Below are 24,643 nucleotides of genomic sequence, written 5' to 3'. Positions count from 1 at the left end.
GGATTTTCATTATAGTGAAAACTAATTTTAAATAGTCGCAGATTTGAGATTCATTTCTCAAAAGAAGGGAAACCCAAACAGCATTTCCATTAAAATGGTCAACAAAAGCCTTTCAAGTTAAAAATAGTCCTAGAAATAAACAAAAGTATATTCATGTTAAATTTCATTCTAAAATATTCTCAAGTGATTATGTGTTTGTTATCAGTAACCTATATGTTAAAATACTGAAACATAAGCCTGCCTCCCTCCCTCCTCCACTCTGTGTGTGTGTGTGTTAAGATATATCCACAAAATACTAGCCAGGAGAATTTAGATGAACGGTTCTTAACCACAGGATTGCTTGTGTTCTTTTGGGTGTCTAATAACCCTTTCAAGTCCATTGGAAAACACAGATATTTACATTATGATTTATAACAATAGCAAAATTAAAGCTATGAAGGAACAACAAAATGATTTTATGATGGGGAGGGGGTCAGTACAATCCAAGGAACTGTATTAAAGGGTCTCAGCATTAGGAGGGTTGAAAACCACTTATCTAGATGGAATGACCTCATCTAAAAAAAGCTAAGTTTCAAGTAGCATTCTCTAACAGAATGAATCACAACCCTATAGAGGAATAGATGACTCTAGAACTAGGTCAGGGATTATATATGATGAGCTTGAAGCGTCTTGTAGTGCCAGAAAACAAGGAAGTACTCAATACACAAACAAAAGTCCCATAATGATAGGGTCACAACAAAGTAACACAGGAGACAACTAAAGAAACTACCAATCACCACAGCTAAAAGAACCAGGACATCAAAATAAAGAAGTATTAGATTATGAAGCAGAGTATAAACTAAGTAAGTCCACAGTGATAAAAGGAAATGCTAAAATAATTGGGAAGGGGGGGCATATATTTCCTATGCCTGAGAATTTCAAATGGTTCATGCAGATCATTTTTTTTCAAAGTAGATGTAGCATAACTTTCTTCTCCTATGTGTGGTGTATATCCTGTTTTCTCTCCAAAGAGCAAAAATACAGAACAAGATAAAGACAAATGGTTGGCCTTATAGCAGAGAAACACGATAGACATTTTCTCTGCCAGGTGAATCAAAGTCATTATGAGCACTGATAAGCCATATTGATAGCCCACACTCTATCAGAAATTATTTGAAAAGAACATCAAATGGTACTTTATAGCCTTCCTCATATACATTAATATATATATATATATATATGTATGTATATAAAACCCGACTGGTCACGAGCAAAACATCTGAGGAATACTACAAAGTACCTGATCAGCATGTTCCCCTCCAACTTGTCATGGTCTCAGAAAGAAAAAGAAAAGTCTAAAAAAAGTGTGACAGACAGCCAATAGGAACCCGAGGAAACATAACAACCAAACTATATATATTTTTCCGTATGGAAACTTAAAACAAAAAGAAAAAAAATACCTGGTTAAAAACCAAGGAAAAATGAATAAAGAGCAAAATAAAGGTATTAATGATAATGGTTTATTAGTTATAACAAAGACAGCATGCTCAAATATGCTGTTAATAATATTGGAAACTGAGTACAGGGTATATGGAAAGTCAGTACTCTGTTCTTCTGCAAAATAAATCTGTTCTTAAAAATTAAAGTCTATTTAAAATTGGAGAAAATATATCTCAATATAGTCCATGAGTCCTGGAACAAGTTTTTATTCACATCTCCAGCTCTGAAATGACTTCCTTTTCAGTTATCTAGGAATCTGAGAAAATGTAAAGATACCTTTTGCTGGTTTCTCAACAGAAAATGCACTACACCTATGAGACTTCTGGTGACTTACAAGAATGGCAGACATGATACTAGACTAGTGCATGCGGCTCTTTGCCAAGTATCATCACAAGCTGACTCATCTTTTTAGATAATTTTTCCTACAGTAATTAAATTCTCCATTGTCCCATAGAAGAAGCTGCAGTTTAAAAGGACAAAGGTATAGTATACTGCTTATTTTGAGGCTTTGTGGCACCTGGCTGTAACTTACCATCCTGAGTTCTCATTCTATTTAGATAAGGAAGCATTAAATCTGGACCTATGATATGCAAATAATTTCTAATTGCATAAGTAAAATATTTAATTTGAAAATGCTTTTGCATGTTTCTGTTTGACAAAGAAGGATTTATATTGAGAATTGTAACCTTATTCACTTATTTTGATAGTGAACACTTTCTGTAATTTAGAATCTATTTGCACTCTCAATAAACCTAGCAATCCAAAGGTAACATCAGATTCTATCACAGCTTTTGTACACACAAGTTTCTAATTAATCTCCTGAGCAACTTCATTTCATAAATACAGAGCTAAAATACCATATCCTGTTTATATTTTCAGAACTTTAATATATAATTGTAAAACTTCTCATTTTCTCTTGAATAAAAATGATATTTAAGTATGAGGTACAACTTATTGCTATTTCTACCACATGCAATAGTTTTTCACATAACAAAATTCCAGCCCACATTGTGTTACTCTACCAGGAACTCCAATGAGTAAATACAGTTTTCTCCCTTTTAAATGTCTATAAAAATTAGTGTTTGATACCACGTTTAGAACTTCACATAATGTATCTATTAAGTTTTTATTCTCTCCTAAGTTTTATTAATATAATTGTTCAACACAATAAAGATAAGCTCTTTTGGGTACACTAACCTATACATACTTAGTAGAATTTATAAATACTTAGTAGAAATGTCAAAATAGAGTAATTCAAAGTAGTTGGAAATTTAATATGCTCTGGTTAAGGTATCCTAATGTCTTTGTTGGCTTGATTCCTAAACGACGTTATTCCTAAAGAACGGCAAGACAACCTGTTAGTGACATACTCTAGAGGCAGATAATCTCCATATGTTATTACTTTTGCTTTTCAAATCCCAGGGTCATGACCTATTTATATATTAGACAATTGTATTAGGCAATGGCTATTCTTTAAGATAAAACAAAGATAACTGAAAAATAATGAAGTTCAATGCATACAGATAAATACTAAGTGGAAAACAGGTTTTGAGTATGTGTGTATATGTATTAGATATAATTAAAGTGTGTTTCTTATTGTTGGAGAATTTAATAACTAACCTAGAGTACGGTAACTATTCTAGGTTACTGAGATAAAATACTTACTGCTATCCCTGTTTATTTTTTCTTAATAACTAGAAGCTTTCTAGTTGATTAAAACAAAAACCTCTTTGGTCCAGTGAGATTGGCTCAGTAATCAATGGTGCTTGACATGAAGCCTGACAACCTGTGTTCACTTCCCTAGGATCCACATGGTAGAATAAGGTAACAAACTTCTTCATGTTTTAGTCTCACCTTCCACATGCATACATTGGCACACATGCACATATATACACACACAATAAAAAAGTGATAAAAATGTCTATATAAAAACTGAAGCAACTTATGCTATTAATCTGTGCCTTTCAAATATAGCCTACAGTGTTTCTATTCAGCTATTTCACATATACATAGAGATTCCTATCTTATAATACATCTACAATTTTTTTAAAATGAGCTATTGTTTTTCTTAATCCAGAAATTCAAGTTCTGTGGCTGTGGGAATCTTCTAGTAGATGAATTTGAAGAGTCAACGAAAACACTATTTAAAACCATTAATTTACAATCCCTGATGACAAAGAATCATCAACTTCAATATCATAGTACTGAAGCTGAGAGATAATCCCTGAGCCCAAGCCCAATCCAAACCCTTAGTTTACTAAAGATAACTGAAGGGAAGAAGGGTTTAAAATTGGCTAAAAAGGCAGTCTGTATTAAATAGGCTCTAGTGTTCAATTTGCAAGGGCTAACACACACACACACACACACACACACACACACACACACACAATTATAATAGAGAATGCATTTAAAAGAGCAGGAAAAATTTCAAAGGTAATAAGATACGTAGTAATCAAAGCATTATATAATCAATTGATTCAAATCTACCAGATTCAAAGCCAGAACTATGACTACAATTCAACTAAAAATTGATATCCTTGTTTGTTAAAGACATGGCATTACTGTTTGTTCAATTTTGTCATAGAACGAAAATGTGAGAATCTAGAAGATGTGTGTGTGTGTGTAAAAATTGATGCTTGGGGTAGGTCTTCTATATTCTAGTAGCTCCAAACAATAGAGGTCTGAGCCATGGGCCAGATTAGTATCTAACCCAAAATGAATTATCCAAAGAGCTTATAATTTCTACTGCTAAACAGTCAGTAACAGCTGCTTAGGGTATAAGGCCAAAATTTAAATAAAAGAAATCACATGGGCATCTTTTTCTTTTGTTCTCCTTGCTCTGCAGATTGCTTGGTTTGGCTTAGTTTTCATGTGAAGTTTCATTATGTGCATTCAAAGGATATAAACAACTAAATATGTCAAGTAGCTGGAACTATAGGCACATATTACCTTTACATGCATAATGGGAAAGGATTACTTGTGGGGATCACTGTAGATATGAAACATGTTAAGAGCAATAAAGATCCACTGTCAACAAAGCTATACAGATGCCTTACCTTCAATTTCTCAGCTAAGACACCTTGTAAAGTTAGACACACTATAATTTGGGGTGAATAACTTGAAGAAAATGCTGGCACCACTGTCCTATAAAAGGAAGAATGACTGAAGAGGTAAGACTAAAAACAGTGAAAGGCTTTAAACGAATCATGAATAAATGATAACTGTGTACAATAAAATGAAAGGTCATGAAAATGTAAATGGTCATTTGAGTGTATGAAATTTCATTAAATTAAATTTACATTTAATCAACACTGAAGAAAAATGTTCCCTTGGCTGCCTGAGATAGGTTGCTCCTATCAGTCACTTCTAGGGCCTAAGGCACAGGTCCAAATTGCAAGGGAACAAAGCTTTGCTGAGAGTTTGGCTTCAGAGAAAGCTAGCAAGAAAAGTAAACCATCAGGGGGGTCCCTGCAGCTTCCCAAGATAAAGTGGCCATTAAAATTTAATGCATTTGATTATAAAACTGTGCTGGAGCTCTTTTAAGGCCCTGGGTCTTTAAAATTTAAATGACTCCATAGTGAGCCTGATTTAGTCTCCAGTAAATTACAGGACTTTGTGCATTCCCACAGCACCCTAACTGCAAGGCAGCAGCATGGAGTAGGTCCACTTTTTCTTTCTGATTTTGTTTTCCTACCATTCGATCTCAATAGAATATGATAACTCACCCAGAACTAGGAGACTAGATACTTCCAAGTAACCCACAAAAATCACTAATCTACCATTCTGGAAGTGACTTAACTTTTTTCAGAAGGAAGAAAATTACTTTATCATAAGCTTTAGTGAAACAATAAAAAGTATTAAAGATGAAGGCTGAGTCTTCATATCCCCAAACTAAAATTTTTTTTTAAACAATATACAACTGACAAGAGATTTTTGGGTTAAGCAACTAATACCTGTGAAACAGAATATGGATTTCCCATGGAGAAAAACAAAAGCTAATAATGACACAAGTGACCAAACTATATATCATATGCTCTCAGGTATGATGCTACATGATGCTATATGAAATGACAGCAAGTGCTCTTGCCACACCTCCAAAACTGTAAGCTGAGCCTAACTAAGCAGACAGATCATTTACAGTCCATTTGAAATACAAAGGTTAAAAGAACAAACTAACCTTTCCCCAGACAGGGAATTTATAAAAGCAGGGAGAGCTAATAGAGATCACAAGAAAATTGGGAAGAGGCTTACCTGAGGAAACTTTCATATGGATTAAGTGTTGCCTTTGCTGCTAGAGTATTATTAGGTGTGTTGTGTGATAATGCCATTGAAGAAGTTACATAAGAAAATGTGTTATGAGGCACATTCAGTTTGGAGTGAAATTACATCTTGTTTATTATGCTTTCAGTTGTTGAAAAAAATAGAAAAAGCAATGGGAAAAACAAATGTAGCAATATGTATGTTGTCGGCTACAGCATTAAAAGTGTGCTTAACTTTTTATTCATGTATATTTGGAAATACTCATAAAGTTTCATGTAATCAACTAAGAATCACTATATTTGAGGAAAAAAAATGAACACATTTCAATTCAAGTGTTCATTTCAAGGCCACACTCACAATTCAAGTACTTGGAAGGTTAAGGAAGGGATAAAATCACATTCAAGGCCAGCCTGGGCTACACAGAAAGACTTTGACTCAATCAATATAAGAAAAGAAAAATATAGGAGGAAAAGGGATTATGTTAATTATCTAATTCAAAGTATAGGTAGAAAGTTAGAAGCAAAAAAAAAAAAGCTAGTAGTATATGTATTAGAAATGCAATGAGTCATTTGTCTCTTAGGAGAGTAATCAACAACTGTCTAACTGTAACCTAAACCCACTCAACTGGAAGTGTGGAACTGTCAACCTAGCCCTAGAGGAGAAACTACTACTACTTAAATAATCTAGTTTTCAACTGCCTTCTAAATACTTATCCTTACCCCCTAGATAAGAACAGTTCCCAATGATGCCTCACCAAAGCTTTTTTAAAAATTCAGTAGGCAGATGCTATGTCAGTGGTCCAAATTTGGCAAAAATGAGGAGAGTAAGTGACCATGGGATACCCTGCCCCAACTATGACAGCTTTCACACATCTACACCTACAGCTCAGAAAGAGAGGTGGGAGGGAGGGAGGGGCTCAAATAACTTTGCCGAAAGTAATGAAGCACACAAACATAAACTAACTCCATACCCTGGTTCTCTTGAGCTGGTGAAATGTGAACATGTACGCTGAGAATGAAGCTTATAAAAGGGAAAAATAGATTCATAAAAGTAAGTTTGCTGAAGGAAAATAACCTCCAAGTAGAGCACAGAAAGCATGGACCATTAAAAGAAAAAAGGGGGACAAACCAGTATACCAGTATAGTCAAAGGGATTTGGTACAAGTCAAGAATTCCTTCAACACTTTTAAAACTGTAAGTGATTTGTGAGTGGAACATGGGAGATTGAAAATTAATATGTAGTCTCCCCAAAAGAATCCTTAAACAAGGGTAATGAAAAAATATTATACAAACTAACAGCAATACAAAACTGTAGGAGATGGCATACTCATGTCTTAGAAGTACAGGAACTGAATATCATGCAGTTGGACACATCACAACTAAATAAAAGCCCTCATGTTTGCAGGAGTGATATGTACACTAGTGTTTCAAGGGGACCACAGCATAGAGAGTGAAAATGGGAAGTGAGGGATACTTCCATGTGCAAGCACCACACATACACAAGTGCTGACTATAGCTAGGACAGGCCTGAAGCAGCTTGGCTTTTGGTTGTTAATATTTAGAAGGATAGAACAAACAGGATTTTGGCTAAGATTCTATCAAGATTGGCTAAAGAAGAAAACAAGGAAGGTTTACAGAAGAGATTCTTGAAGACAGTTAGGAAAGTCTGTGTTTAACCATAAAGGTAAAAAAATAGAATGGGAAGCAGAGAGACAGCTTCTTTAGAACTGGCCAATGAGTAATGTGTACAGGGACAAAAGGGAAGAGTAACACAGCAAGCTCATTAACAGGGCACAGAGGTTAGCCAATCTCAGAGCCAGGAAAATAATGCTCTAGAAACAGGGTAGTACGAGAGTCAGTGTGGACAGGATAGCAAAGACTCATCTTTCTCTCTTTTTAAAGCAGTAGTTTCTCTTTTTTAAAGATTTGTTTATTTATTACATATAAGTACACTGAAGCTGTCTTCAGACACACCAGAAGAGAGGGCATCAGATCCCATTAAGGATGGTTGTGAGCCACCATGTGGTTGCTGGGAATTGAACTCAGGACCTCTCTGGAAGAGCAGTCAGTGCTCTTAACCACCGGGCCATCTCTCCAGCCCTCATCTCTTTTTGTATTGGCTATTTTCTTTATTTACATTTCAAATGTTATCCCCTTTCCAGGTTTCCTCTTTGGAATCCCCCATCCCACCCCATTCCCAATCCCCTGCCACCGCCTCTATGAAAGTGTTCCCCAACCCACCTACCCACTCCCTCCCTCCCTCCCACATCCTCGCCCTGGCATTTTCCTACACTGGGGCATCGAGCCTTGACAGGACCAAGGACCTCTCCTCCCATTGATGCCAGACAAGGCCATACTCTGCTACATGTGCAGCTGGAGCCGTGGTTCTGCCCATGTGTACTCTTTGGATGGTGGTTTAGTCCCTGGGAATTCTGGGGTGTCTGGTTGGTTGATATTGTTGTTCTTCCTATGGGGTTGCAAACCCTTTCAGTTCCTTCAGTCGTTTCTCTAACTCTTCCATTGGGGACCCCATTCTCAGTCCAATGGTTGGCTAAGAGCATCTGCCTCTATATTTAAGACTCATCTCTTAACTATCTCTATCTTTAGGACATGAGTCTTGATATTAGGGTTTATATGGGGGAAAAACAGAGATAAAACTGAAACGTCAGTGTGCATCTCTGGGCCATAAGAATTGAAATAAAATGTGTACTAATAAAAGACAACATACATCATTTTCTGGGTGTAGGGCCACAGACAAGTTACTTGATTAAAACGACACATAATTAGACACTAACTTCAAAGGCTACTGTCGAAATTAATATACATAAAAGAAAAGAGTTTTGCTATATTTATTCACAGGATGTGTCATATTTGTTCACTCAGTTGAGAACTCATATGGTAGCAAATCTAAGTTTCCCAGAGTTCCTTCTGTGTTTTGTTTTTAACAGCAAATTATTCCCACAACTAGGTACACGAAAATGTCATGGTCGACGGAAAACTAGGTTACTATTCTTCTCCTTAAAAGTAATACAAATTAGTTGCTATTAAGCACTTCAATTTCAATAGCAATCCAGATGATTTTCACATTCTGAAGAAAATCCTTCTAGACACTGTATTTCTATACAGCATGAATATAATAAACGTAACTACTGCCAAGGACTAGGAACTGCTAGAGTTAGAAGGACTCAAAACTCTTGCTGAATGGTGGTCGGAAATAGTTTACTTATACTCACACATACACAGAATATAGTAAACTTTGAGTAAAAATTACATAATTATACACGTGTGCACAGCTATTTAAAACAAAGCTTGTGTCCATCTATGAAAATAGCCTGAAGTCTCAAAGAAAACAAACTCATTGACATTTTAAAGTAAATTCTGTCAATTAAGACTCATCAAAAGCCTTTTCATCTACAAGATCCTGGGTTATTTAAATCAACCCTGCCACCACAGACAAGTATAGAATTAGAAAACACATTTTAAAAAGTATTTTTCTTAAAGGGTCAAAGATCTATCAGGAAAGTACATTGAGATCTAAGAAAGTGGGAGATTAAACTTTACCTGACAGCCTGACAGGCCACATCCACAAGGCTGGTGGGTACTCTTTCCCACCTTCAGCTTGGAACTAGCATTTTAGAAATAAATGTAAATTAATAATCAATCACTGAATATAATGTGGTCTTGAGTCATCTGACTGACTCAGCATTAGAATGCTTGCCTAGCATGTATAGGCCTTAGGTTCAATTCCTAATACAACCACTACCACCAAAGAAACAACAAAAACCCTACCTGAAATTTTACTAAGTAATATCTGTACTGGCAAAAGCCAATTCTCTTCCCACCCCACCCCACACACATACATACCCACATACATTTATGAAATGAATCACCTTTGGTTTCCAATGATTTCTAAAATTACTTTTCAAATACAATATCCAGAATAAAATTAAAGAAAACTAAAACTAAGCAGAGATGACCAAATCATAACAGCCACAACCACCATCACCATCACCACTGATACAACAAAATAGTCCAGAACAGAATCATAGGGGCTACACTTATTAGAGCTTTATTAGGCTGCAAGTTTTAAATTATGCATGCTATATTCAATTCCCCCCAAAAAATCTCAGCACCAAACCTAAAATCCATAAAAAGTAGCAAAGTATAGCCATTATATTATACCTAACAAATAGAGCTTTTAAGAAATAATTCACTGCACAGGCATCATAATGTATAAGGTAACACGTTATGGCATTATTATGAAATATAATCTTGGGGACACTGACTGCACACATGAGTGAAGCTTTGTTGTCACAATAATGTCATGTACCAAATGACTATATATTTTTAAAGGAAAAGGAACTGCTACTAAAACTGCAAAAAAATGAGTTAATTAATGAAAGAATATTTAATGGGTGATGGATATTATCACTTACAAGTGTGAACTCAAAGACTGGGGAAAGGGTTTCAGAATGAAGAGAAAGGGTGAGTAACATAAATAGCATATAGTTTGATGCTCTAATATTCCAAAGGTCATTGAAATCCCATGAAAAAACAAAGAATGAAGAGACATACTGTGTATGACTGAGAAGATTCCAAAAACAATGAAAGATGTCAAACCTCATATTTAAAATTTCAATAAATTACCCAAACCCAAAACCCACAGAATGAAAATTTAAAAGCATCCTTATAGAGAAGAGATGCTTTCAAAGAAATAAATAGTAGGCTGAAGGCTTCTTGACAAAAAGGGGGGACCATAAAAAGTGTGTGCCTCCCAGAAACAGACAATAATTGAGAGCTTAGAATTCCACTTTGGGGAAACATCCATCAAGAGTGAAATCTTAGGGACTGTAAACAGAGTACTCATGTATCAAATTCAAAAATAAAAATAGTGAATTTCAGTGGTTGTATACACAGTACCCACGTATAAAAAAATTTAAGAAGATGAATTTCAGGTCCCAAGTGAAATGGTTCAACTGTGTTTGCAGCACAAGACTAACAACCTGAGTTTGGTTTGATTTCTGAAGTCCACAGTAAAAGGAAAGAACTAAAAGTCAGAATCACATGCGTGCACAGTACACATGCACACTCCATACATTCATATAGTATTTTTTAAAAATAAAAATGAGAAACATTCATAAATAAAAAAAATAGAAAATACAGCCAGCCAATCCTAACTACAAAGTCATTAAGGCTAAACAAAACTGACCGAAGAAGGATCAATAAAGTGTAAGCAAGTATGTTTCCAGAAGTAGAAATGTATAAAGAATTACAGGATATCAATTGCCTAAATGCCAGGAGATAGATAATAAATGGAACTAACGTGTAAAATATACTTCTTCCAAATAGTAATGGGGTACAAGTATTAGAATATATTGGAAATGCAATAGAAATTTCTATTCATAAGGAATAGAAATGAGCATGTGATATTAAAATAAAAAGTTAACTAATACAAAAAGAAGCTAAGGAAGAGAAAAAAAATAGAGCTACAAGAAAAATTACCAAGCAAAGATGTTCTTAATCCCTTACATACCAGCAATTACATTAAATTTAAATGGATGAAATGTTTCAAACTCAGATGGTGTTTGTCAGGGTAGATTAACATTAACATAAAAGGCCACACATATATGGCATTGTCAAGAGACCAACTAAAACCCAGTATTACAATGGACACTGAGGAAATTCAAAGAATTACTAGGTCTTACTTCAAAAGCCTGTACTCCACAAATTGGAAAATCTTAATGAAATGGATAATTTTCTAGACAGATACAAAGTTAAATCAAGATCAGGTAAACTACTTGAATAGTCCTATAACCCCTAAGAAAAATACACGAGGTCATTAAAAATCTCTCGCCCTGCCACCAAAAAAAAAAAAAAAAAAAAAGTCCTGGGCCAGAAAGGTTTTAAGGGGAAAATGTTATTATACATATCCAAAAATGAGAATTTCAGTCAAATAGATGAAACTAGAAAAAAAAAATCACGAGTGAGATAACTCAGACTCAGAAAGATAAACATGGTATGTACTCCCTTATAAGCTGTAAAGTATAGTATAATCATGCTACAAACTATAGCCCCAAAAAAGCTCAGTACCAAGAAAGGCTCAAGGGTAGACACATTTTGTGGGTGGACTGCAGGTGTGTGTGGAAGGGAACAGGAAGGATCAGGTTGTAGGGGGTGGAGCGGAAGAGCAGAGAATACTGGGAGAGACAACTGGAACTGGGGTACATTTCGGGAATGTGGTAGAGACCTAGGGCAATGGAAATTCCCTAGAGTCTTTGAGGGTGACCCTAGGACTCTACAGAAGACCCCTAGTAATGGAGGATATCGAGCCTGAACTGGCCATCATCTGTAACCAGGCAGAGTTTCCAGTGGAGGGACTAGGTCACCCAGACAAAAAAACCTCTGACCTACAATTTGTCCTGCCTGCAAGATGTGCTGGGGTAAAAGTGGCACAGAACTTGCGGGTGGCCAACAAATGATTAGTTCAACTTGAAACCCAAGCCACTAGAGGGAGCCCACCCGTGACACTGTCTAGAGGGCTGGGACCCAGACACCTAGGATAGAACCAGTGAGATTCTAAATATAATGCAAGGGGCTGGAGACATGGCTCAGTGTTTAAGAGCACTTTTTCTTGCAGGACTCACTGGTTCAATGTCCAACACCAGAAAAAAAAAAAAAAAACAACAAAAACTGCTATAAAACTCTTAAAATTTGACAGGAATACAAAAATATGTTATTCAAGGCAATCTTACTCATGAACAAAGGTCTGAAATTTCCAAGTAATGTAAAAGAAAACTGTTTTATTGACCCGACTGGGTTGTAAAGTTGATTTACTGACTAGTAATCAATAAATTTGATTTGAAGAACATAATGATATGGTTATTTTGCCAGAAAGAACACCTGATGAAATCCCATCACTAATAATATAAATGTTTACCAATCTAAGAACAAACCAAAGCTTCCTTATTTTTAAAAAAGCCAGGAAAAAATAAACACACATATATATTTTTCTTTTTTATTAGATATATTTTATTTACATTTCAAATGTTATCCCCTTTCCCAATTTCCCCTACATAAATCCCCTATCCCACCCCACTCCCTGCTTCTATGAGGGTGCTCCCCTACCCCACCCCATCCTGCCTCCTTTCCTGCCCTGACATCCCCCTCCCCTGGGGCGAGTCTTGGCAGGACAAAGGGCTTCTCCTCCCACTGATGCCCAACGATGCCATCCTCTGCTACATGTGCAGCTGGAGTCTTGGGTCCCTCCATGTCTGCTCTTTGCATAGTGGTTTAATCCCTGGGAGCTCTGATTGCTTGGTATTGCTGTTCTTATGGGGTTGTAAACCCCTTAGGCTCCTTCAATCCCTTCTCTAACTCCACCATTGGAGACTCCATTCTCAGTTTAATGGTTGGCTGTGAGCATCCACCTCTGTATTTGTCATGCTCTGGCAGAGCCTCTCAGGAGACAGATATATCAGGCTCCTGTCAGCATGTACTTCGTGGCATCAGCAACATAGTCTGGGTTTGGTGTCTGTATATGGGATGGATCCCCAGGTAGGGCAGTCTCTGGATGGCCTTTGCTTTAGTCTCTGCTTCAAATTTTGCCTCCTGTGAATATTTTTGTTTCCCTTTCTCAGAAGGGCTGAAGCATCCACACTTTGGTCTTCCCTCTTGAGCTTCATGTGGTCTGTGAATTGTATCTTGAGTAATCCGAGTTTTGGGGCTAATATCCACTTATCAGTGAGTTTGTACCATGTGAAACACAAATATTTTAATTAGTGCAGAAATGGTAAATGCTTTGAGAAAGGGAATAAAATCCATTCCCACTAATACTACTTCTAGTCAGTATTAGAGAATTAACCAGTGCAGTAACACAAAAATCATATAAAAATTTGAAAGATAAAAATAAAATTTCCTGTATTGGCAGATAAAGATGGTTAACTACCTAGTAAATGATTTCAAAGATAAGTACTAAGGGTAATGATTACATACCCAATAACTCAATGATTACATATAAGGTCAGCATAAAAATGTAAACAAATGCATTTACATTTTCTACAAGCATTATATACAGTAACATGAAAATACCAAATATATCAGAATGAAAGTTTCTGGAGATTATAAATATAGAGAAAAAATAAATTGAGTAATGTTCAATGTTAATGAAGTTGAAAACAAAGATGTCATTTCTCCACAAATGTTGAGCACCCCTACAATCATAATTAAAGCATTAACAGACTGTGTATGCATATATGCATGTATGTCTTTGTAACATGATACTAAAATTCATATAAATGTGTGAAGGGCTGAGAACAGCCAAGATGTTCTGAGGACAAGGTAGAAGAACTTGTTCTACTGACTACTGAGACGTAGTATGAAGCTTTAATAAACAAGACAGTGTGGTGTCAGAACAAGGAGATACAAAGGGAACAGAGAGAACAGAAACAGAACAATGATACAGATGCATATTTAATTCTTCTCAACAGTATGGAAAACTATGTGCAGGGACATCTTGCTATCCATATGGAGACAAGAACAGAATCACTGGATATTTGTGTAAATACCAAAGCTGCAAAGCTTCCAGATGTGAGAAAATAATCTTTAAAATCATGATAGGAGAAAATGGTTTAAACTGAAATCTGTGTGTACTTTACACATAAAGGAAAATATTAACTATATTAAAAAGGAGACATTTTTATTCTGAAAAGACTCATAAGAAATGGAAGAACACATCACACAGTGGCAGAATGTATTTGTAATTAGCAAGAGCTCATTTCCAGCACATAATAAAGAACCACAAATGGGCAAGTGACAAGAGACAAGGTATTATATATACCCGAGAGTTATGAAAGACCTCTAACTATAACATTTAGCTAAAATACTGATATTCTCCATGAGATTTGCATACTAAAGTTTTAAAGATTTTTAGAATTGTGTTAAGCTAGGCATGGTGTTACTCATCTGCAATGTCAGCACTGAGAAGCAGAGAGAAGTGGATCTCTGTAGAGCTGCATAGTAAAACCCTGTCTCAAAAGTAAAAAAATTATTAAATGTTCATAATTCAAGAAGACACCTCTTATTCCTCCTATAATCTCAGCACTAAGAGAAATAATCATCACTGAAAAACCTCTTTTAAGAAATCTGCCTATTCTTCTCAAACATTGACACTCCACCAGTGTCCATCAGCAATAAATAGTGATATATTCACACAAGGAAGCATACAGTAATAAGACTAGGCTAGAACTGTACACTGATTCCTTTTTCAAGCTCTATCTTACTCCAAAGAAATTAGACAGAAAAGGGTACAACCCAATCCCATTCATATTAAGTGTAAAAGTAGGCAAAATTCACCTGTGGCGGTAAACGTAAAGACTAGCATTTGGTATACCACGGGAGGCAAGACTTCATTCATAGTTGCTACTACTTAGTTTACTACTCTATGGGCTGATACACAAATGTGTGCTTGGCTAATGGAAATTCACTGAGCAGTTCACTATGGATAAGGTGCACTTTCTATTAAAGCTCTAAGGGAGTCTACTAGTTGTTTTTAAGAGCTGAAAACTACATTTTCCAAAGTTTTTTAAGGACCTTGAAAGCAAAAAGCTTGATATCCAGTGTTTCAGAACAAAATTAAAATAATTATCATTTCAAGAATAAAATGCCAATAACCAAAAATATTTACACAGGTGTCAAAATAAGAAACTCTGAATGTTGGCTGGAAACTATTTGAGTCCAATAGGATTAACTGATTTCTGTCTAATAACAGTGACAAGTGTTGATTCATAAAGATCTAGAGCCATCTTGTAGTTTTCTGTTAAGAGTATTTTATAAATTTTGGAAGGTAATAGATTGACACAGCTAGTTAAATCCCTTAATTTTACAAATACAGAAACCAAGGTTCTTTAGAGCTAGATGATTTGTCCAAGGTTATAAAAAGATCTGAGTAAGTACAAAACACCTGGCATTACTAACTTATATCTACCCTTCCTAATTTGCTAAGTTCTAAGGCATCTCTCAATATACACCATATTTATCTGAAACATTTCCACCCAACCAACCCCAAACTACTTTGCCATTCATGAGTAAAGGCCAAGTTATTTCTGTGGCAGAAAAGATAAGACTCTGTAAACTCTGTGATATGCGGTCTACTAGATAACTTTCTGTTTACACCAAGTTGACTTTGACAGTAAAATTAAAGCATTTTTAAAAATTCGGAATAAGGGAATCTCCACATATGGAAGGAATCTCTAAAGAAATGTTTAAAACGAAATCAATCACTGATTGATTGAAACATAGGGTTTTCTAAAAGTTTATATAAACAATCAAATGTGTTAACTGTTGACTTTAAATGATTATACTAGTTTCCTATTAAATCATAACTCCTTAAAAATTAAATTCTCCAGTTCATCCCAATTTATATCTATGTCAACAAATAAGCATGCTTATACTTTTAAAAGAATGCCTTGTCACACTCTGAAGCTAACAAGATCAAACACCAACAATACAAATTGCCCATTTAATCTTGTGGAGATGGTTTTAAATGATAAATGTGCTTAGTTTCAACTACAAATCTAACGAGGACTCTCACCTTTTATTATTTCAGAGTATAAAGTTCAGTGCTAAGATGAATCTCTGGCTTTGCTAACCATAGAGGAAACACCTAGCCTTTCAGAACCTGCATTAAAACTGAAGAATAAATCACAGAATGCTTTTACAGCAATATTTTTCCTAACAAAATGGAGATAACAATGATGTAAATGCAAAAAAATTAAAAATGGTGCCAGTAAAATTGTTCAGTGAGTTTAAAGAAAAGACCACTTCCACTTTGTCTAATGATCTGAATTCAAACCTGGAGACTCATATGGAAGGAGAGTATGGAGCCCCACGTGGTCTCTGATCTCCACACAAATGCTGTTATTTGCACACATACAGAAGAAATAAATACATGTAAAAAAGTCACCTATTTCATAACTAAATGCAACATGACATCTTGGAACAAAAAAGGGTAGTAGTGAGGGAAAATGATAAAAATTAAACTGCAGCTTGAGTAATACAGTTTTAGTTTTGACAAACAGGGCAGGACTGGATGAAGAGTATGTGGGCAATTTATATTATTTCTGCAAATTTAAGTCTAAAGATGTTCTAAAACAATAAATGAATGAAAGAAAAAATAAATAGTTTTGTAAAAGGCACTAAAAACTGTGAAATGTATACCTCAACAGGACACAAGCAAGTTTCCATGTCCACCTAATGAAGAGGGGGTGAGACTATAAAACAGACTTTTAAAAGATTTTAAAGCAGTTATTTATTGGTTTGTTTATTCTGGAGAGTATGTGTGCATGCCACAGCATGCTTGTGAAGGTCTTTCCTTCCACCTTTACATGGGTCCAGAGTATCAAACTCAGATGGTCACGCTTGCATAGCAAGAACTTTTACCCACTGAGCTATCTGGCTAGTTTGGCACCCAACCTTATGTAGGTTTGAAATTTGAAGTCAAGCCCTCCCTCACACTGGCACAGCAAAGGTTTTCTCTACTGAGCCATCTCTCTGTCCATGCTGTTATTTTTGCTTGCTTGTTTGTTAAATAGAAACTCCTTCTAGTCTAGGCTGGCCAGAGACTAAAGGGAGTTTTTTGTTTAATATATGCAGTAGGAAGAGCCATCCCTTTAACTGTGTATCCTATTCAATATTGCTGTGGGATCTATGGCTATTAGATAAGGAAGGAAAAGGATATACATAGTGCTACTCTGCTGTAGATGGGTGCTGAGGTACATTTGAGGTGATCTGGACCTTTATAAAACCAGCTACTGGCAGTGGAGTGGGGTGGCAATAAGGGGGAGATCTAACAGAGAGCCCCCAGAAAGGAGTTTTTAAATGCTAGCTACTTTCCTAACATTATACCATCAAACCCAAAAGGCCGAAAACAAAACAAAACTTATCTCAATTTGGATCAAAATAAAAATGAGGAATCTAAATCCACTTCTCTCTGGAGAGAATACTATTTAAGGTACACCAGAGACAGGCAGTCGACAATCAAGTAGAGCAGGGTGTTCTAGACATTCTAAAACAGTAAAGTGTAACAAAGATGAATATCTAACATCCACCTTCCAGAAAGATATGGTTTTATGTATTTCACCCATTACCAATACACTTAATGCTTCCACAAACCTTGTAAGGAAAGTACCATTCTACTTATACTGTATAGATGAGACGTTCTGTCAGTAGTGGAACAGGGATGTGGAGGCAGGCACTCTGGATGCATAGCTGGTAGTCATAGCCACTTTACTAGTCAGTACAGACTTCTGAGAATACATGTGAATGGCTCTTGCCATTACTTATCCTATTCATAACCTCCACCAGAAAAGAAAGCTCTTCCTCAAGGCATGGTGTATCTTTGCTGTTCATGCAGAAGGAGGGGCCCACTGTCTCTTCTGCAAAGCTACATCCATAATCTTTTAGTACCTGATGTTCTGCATGAATGTTTTTGCTGATACACTGTCATAGACAAAGTTAGTTTTTACAGTACTATCAATATTCAAATTCAGATATGCTGAACTGGCCTGAAAAGCAGAACACCATATAATTTTCCCCCTATGGGAAAGTGCAGTACATTTCAAATTTAAAAAAATGTATTTATAGACCTTATAGAAATTGAGGCTCCCTTTCTACAGACTCTAACTTTATTGATGCCAATTATCATTAAATTTTAATAAAGAAAATAGTTACTCAATCCTATTTTGCTCATACATCAAATAGTCTTTATTTTATTCTTGCCAGAATTCTTAATATTCTATGGGTTTCCTGAACTGTGAGCACTTGTGAGTAGATCCAGCAGTTATTATGTATGGAGTCTGGGCCCCTCCAGAAGCTTTGGCTTCACGGTTACTATCAAGAAGCTAAAGACATCTTTCACAGTTATTCCTACCACAATAGAAAGGCTATCCTCTCCAAAGGAAGGTCAAGTATTAACAATAATGACAATGTTAATAGCAAAAACAATCCTTCTATGCATTTACCATTGCTAGTCATGCTTTAAATATAATGTATCCTCTGGCCCATTTAATGCTCACGAGGTAAATACCACATCATCCTCATTTCAAAACTGAGGAAACAGGTCAGAGATTAAGCAATTTGCCCAAAACACAGTGCTAGTCTGTGTCTAAAGATCTAGCAGTTGGAGAATTTTGCAGATTTGTTTTTGACCATCATATTCTGTATATAATTAGAGAATTTGATAAACTTAAAATGAACAGAGGGTATAAAGTGAAATTCAGTTTTCAAACAAGAATGGCCTGGAACAGGCTCATCTTGACTTTTATCAGACTATTTCCTTCAAGCAAGCTAAGGCTCAATACATTTGTTTAGAACAAGTACAAAATAAGTTTGGCTTTGCTTATTTTGGAATCTCTCATTTAATCATCTCAATACCACAACCATTTACAGCATGTATCACAGCAGACTAATAAAGCTTTATTTTAAAACCTTCTTATCGATAGATAAGAAAAACAAAGTAAATAACACCAGGATGGCCAAGAAACAGTGCAAACAAGATTAACTCTTTTATGACAAACAAGAACTGTTGTTCTAACACCACCATAACATATGCTTTAATAACAAACATTAAGTTGAGATGAAACAAATCATTTTTTTAAAAAATATGTACCCAAATTCAAAATAATTTCACTGACATCCTAAAAGTTCAATTCCCAGTTCCACATGGCATCTGATAACTTTCTTTAACTTCATTCTCCAGGGACCTAAATGCCTTCTGGTCAACTGGGGCAGGCGGTGCACAGACACACATGCTGGCAAAGCTCTCATATGTATAAATACACATTTTCAAAAGCTATAGACTTTAAAACGACTTTATCAGTTTATTTCCTAGAAGAGCCATCCCATCAGCATAACTACATTAAATTTGGATAGTCAAAGGTGGGCTAACTACTATTCTCAGAAAAAGCAGATAACCTCCAACAATTTCTGGAACACAAGGCACCTTATAAAAAGAGTATGTTCTGATCATGTTCACTTTCCCTCTACCAACTCTTCCCGGATTCCCTCATGTCCTTTAAAAGAAAATCCTAGCAAAACCAATGTGTGCTCCCCAAATACTCCTGGATGTGTAGCCTTTTACTGGAGTGTAATTAACGTATCAGGGTCTACTGTTAGAAAAAACTAACTCTGTTTCTCCTAACAGCTAAAACAATTACCAATACTTTTTGTGCCCAACTCCTGGGATTTGTCCCGTATTGAGCTTGTACAAGTCTTGTGCACACTGTTGAGATCACTTTGAATTCATATGTAGAGCTATGTAGGTTTATATTTTTCAAGACCTACTTTTAATATGGGCACTTAAATGTTTTACCCTCTCTTCTAGCCCACCACCCACCAGAGGTGGTGGAAAGGAAAGGCACAGTTTCCATAAAAACTTCATATGACACAACTGAGTCGCCAAAGAAACCAGAAATTTCCACTTCACACATGCCTTGCTGTGCTTTTAAAATCATACATTTGAACCTCAAACATGGGCTTCCTGGGAAACAATGATAAATATAGTACATTTCTGAACCAATCCATGAAAACTTAAACATCCATAAGGTAACAAGTATACTAAACACTAAGCTTGGTGAGCAATGGTTCTATGGGAAAACCCATTTAGCATGCCAACTCAGTACCATACCAAGTAACCCTGCCCTATTAAATTCTGGAAGTATAAGAAAATCTTCCCTCACTAAGAAAACAGTCTGAGATTCCTTAAGATCTGATCAAAGCAGTGCAGGAGAAAGGGCATGAAAAAGGACAGAAGTCAGAGCTGGGGGTAGGGGAGAGATCAGAGAGGATGAAGGCCAAAGCTAGTTAGAAGGACAGAAGTTGCGGTGATTGCTTAAAGGAGAGAATGAAACAACTGAGAGTGGGGTGGGTGGTGAAGAGGAGAGGGAACACTGCCCACTTCTGCAGCACACTGGCTTCTATAAACTTAGTTCCTTGACTCTTAAGGAGAAGGGAGACAGGAAACCATAGCAAGAGTCTGGACACTGCCTCCCTCAATCTGTTATTCTCATTCTCCTTTTAAAGACACAAACTGGTAGGTTATGGGGTCTTAACGGCATTCCTATTGACTTGCTAGGGTAAAAGAATTCAGACCAGAGGGATGGGCTTAAAGGCTTTGTAGTCCTCTTCATTTTTCATGCACCCTGCAAAAGACCCCAAGATCAACTGAGAACTAAAGACCCAAGTGAAGGCAGCAAACCATCAAAAAAGGATGGAATACAAGCTCAACGACTTTAAGCAAGAAGAAAAGTGAGATTCTGGACAGTTGGATAGTAACCAATAGAGCTCTCAATTAATTAAATTACAAAAATGCTGTTAAATATTCAGTTGGAAAGTTTCAGATATTTCCTTAAATCTAGACTGATATTTCCTACTTCTAGACTAATATTCATGATTATGATATTAATAGTTATGACAAAGGTATGAAAATAAGCTTCTAGATATATACAATTTCCTGCTGTGCCTGTTTTTCCATGTAGTGATGATATAAATTATGTCAGAAAAGTTTTCTATTTACTTCTAGGTAGGTGTTCTCATTTGTTAATATTTTCCACTCTAAGAGACCAAATACCAGGAGTAATTACCTTCCCAAGTAAAGTATATTGAACTCTTTCTTGAGAGTACAACTATAATTAAAAACTTGCTCCTTCAGCCCAAAGATTGTCCATCAAGATTACAAAGTGCTATTTAAACCTGTCCCATACTCCATAGAACACATACCCAGACTGAGTAACTCAGAAATCCTTTTCAGTGTCTATGAGACAGGTCTGCTCCAGGAAGGCTTCTAAAATAACTTATACCTTTAAAAAAATCCCGAACTGCAAAGCATTTCTAGAATTTCCAGCCAAAGGTAATTAACCACATAATTAACTCTGTCCAAATGACCTGCTGGAGGATGAGCACCACTTAGGTGTCTTCCACCCTGCCCCACCCCCAACTGCTCTGGCTGTTCTTCCAGCTGAACTCTACCCAGATGTGGGGCCTGTCTCTTGAACAGAGATAAGAGGTAGGACAACGAGCTCAACAGAGCTCAACAGCACGTCAGGAGACCCAACAGCAGAGACCAGTGGGAGCCAAAAGCGATGCCTTCACCAACCTAACACCTCTGCAAAGTGTCCCAATGGCTCAGAAACTTGCTGCTCTGGAAGATCTAAAATCTGTTCACCCCTAGGCCCATAAGAGATGATGTTGCTTGTCCTCATATTAGCCACATTTTCTGCAAAACACAATCTAACCCTAAAACTTTGGAACTAAATACAAAGAAGAACAGCAAAATAGCCTAACAAATACTGTACTGAGGTCTAAAAAGGTAACTATATGTTATCGCCAAACTCCTGTAAAGCAAACTGAGGCTGCTACTTTACTTTAGTAGTGCAATTATAAATATAATCCAACATCAGAGAAGATACAACATTTACTCTTTGAAGTAGAAGGTGAAGTTACCAAAACCATGAATTTCAGGTAGAGGTCAATACTAGCTATTTAGAATCTTTAAACATTAGCTCAAATAGTACTTCTGTCCAGATAATGGATACATCTAAAAGGAAAACAAAAATATTTGAGATTATCTTTTGTTAAAGACACATGAAAACCTTCAACAGAATTGAATGATTTCTTTACAATAAAAAAATTTCCACCTTCAAGAAATTTGTATCAGCACATAAACATATATACATATGTAGAAAGTACATGTGTTCTAAACTTAGATATACAAGAATCTGAGTTCTAGCTTTGCTGTTTACAGGCTATATAACCTCAGCCACAGAAAAATACTGAAGTTGTATGCTGCTATCTGTGTAACAGACATTATATTTAACATGGAGAAACTAGGAAGATTAAATTAAAATTCATACTGCCTACCAAGCCCAGTGACTGCAAATACAATTAAAGAAATTAATATGTCAAATAACAGAAAAAAGCCAAGGTGACGGCGGAACATTCATTATGCCCTATAACCACGGTAATCACATATTTAATATCTACCTTCACTAAAGTGAACTTTGCCTTGATTAAACAAGTTCTAGGAGAAAGGGGAGGGGGACTCTACATCTGTAAAAATTATATAACCCACCGACTGAAAAGTATGTATGTGTAGAATTTAAGAAGTGCTTGCACACTTCAGTGTTCATTGAAAAAAAAGTTACCACAGAAGATGATGTAGTAATTGATTATACAGTTAAACCTCCATTTAATAAAAAAATCCAGAAACTTCTTTCCTTTTTAAATGTGTTTTTTTACAGTCCTACAAATCATTCATAAAGCAAAAAAGAAAACTCCCCCCCAGCCCAGATCCCACCACCAAATACATAGCAAGCTTGGTTCATCAAGTTGTTCTTATACTACTACTTCCTTTCCTCTTATAAACTCTTAAGTAAATATATAATAAATGACAAAGATTGACAAAGGGTACTGAAGACCACAACTGAAGAGCCCTACCTTGCACCACTAACAGGAAATTTAAATGTTATGTTTCAGAACAGACAAGTGCTTTATAGTTCGACAAGCCTTGAGCCTAAACTTGGTTCTTTATTGTGAAGCTTACTTTCTCCTTCACCTTGCCTACATCTTACCTCCACCCATCCTACTTATTCTACTTTATAAGCAGGTACTCGGTACTAAACTATAAAACTCCAACTAGGACCAACTCTAATCTGTTGTTGGACCTCGGAGGACGGCTGTTCAGTGTCATCTTTAAAAGGACGCAATGTCTTAGCTTTACTCAATATCAGCCAACAATTATTTGCAAACCTCTTCCACGACAGTCACTACTGTCACAACCTTGTGCACATGTCCCAATACCTTCAGGAGAACTAGCCTTAGTTCTGCGAGCCTTAATCCCCATACGCGTTACCGGGACTTCAAACCTGTCCATAGAGGTGCATTCTGCATGATGTCCAGGAGCCCAGGAGGAACCGCATCATTCCCTTTCACGTGAGCGCAGATAGCGATCAAGCCCCTCCACCCTCAGCCCGCAGCCACTCCCTCTCCCCTCGGCCCTCGGGGCGTTCGGGGCGTCCGGGCGGGCGCAGCCGCCACGACAGGCCCTGCGCAAATCTCCCGCAGCCAGGTACTTACCCGGACGGGCTAAGAGCCAGAGGCCGAGGCGAGCCCCGCCAACACCCGCAGTCTCGCACACGCCCAACGTCGTGGGCGCGGGGTCACTAGGACGACCCCAGGGCACCCCGAAAGTCCTGGCCTCGGGCAGGTGCTGGGCCTCCCTGCCACCACTCACCGAGCCCTCGCTGTCTCTCCAAGCTCGTCTGCCTGGCCCTCAGTCTGTCCACAGGCTCCCACGGGGGGTCCGGGCGGGCGCCACTTCCCCGGCCGAACCCCCTTCGGTGCGCGCCGCGCCGAGGGCAGATCCGGTGTGAGCCGCCGCTGCCGCCGCCCCCTTGCCTCCTCCTCCCTCGCCGCGTCCCTCCCACTGAAGCCCGCCTCGTATTTCCTGGATCCGGTCTCGGGGAGAGGTTGGCCAAAGAGCTGCCGGCTTCAGGGCTTCCGTAGGGCGCCTTCGCTCGCCAGACACAAAGATGGCACCGCCCGGGCCTGCCGTAGGCGATCTCGCGAGGCTTTACCCATAGGAACTGGAGGGCGGGGTTCCCACAGGAAAGGTGATAAATGAACCCCCGCGAATGCTCGCCTAGGTCGGAGCTGGGGCCCCCCCCGCACGTGGGAAACAGTGCGCCTGCGCAAGACCGTGGGTCTGCCGCTTCTCAGAACTGTCTCCAAAGTGAAATCCGGACTGAGAGTTTTTACCTGTTTCCTCCTGAGGTGTGGGGCGGAGTAACTCGGAGTGAAACCCGGTAAAGTGCTTGGCACAATCAGGTGCCAAAATGAGATGCATCTCTTAAGGC

At 37.3% G+C, this 24,643-nt stretch overlaps 1 protein-coding gene across 1 annotated transcript in view; it reads right to left on the bottom strand.

The window, feature by feature from the left end:
* Nucleotides 1-24,109, bottom strand: part of TAB3 (TGF-beta activated kinase 1 (MAP3K7) binding protein 3) — a gene marked incomplete at its 3' end in the record, with an annotated part of 53,789 nt that extends 29,680 nt beyond the window's left edge. Inside the window, exon 1 of the mRNA XM_080910800.1 lies at nucleotides 24,022-24,109. The remainder of the gene's footprint in view (nucleotides 1-24,021) is intronic.
* Nucleotides 24,110-24,643: the final 534 nt, after the last annotated feature.

This window comes from Micromys minutus, assembly GCF_963924665.1.
Source record: "Micromys minutus genome assembly, chromosome: X".
In the NCBI taxonomy this organism is placed as follows: Eukaryota; Metazoa; Chordata; class Mammalia; order Rodentia; family Muridae; genus Micromys; species Micromys minutus.
Note: the sequence above shows the minus strand (reverse complement) of the source record. Positions and strands in the feature narration are given on the sequence as shown.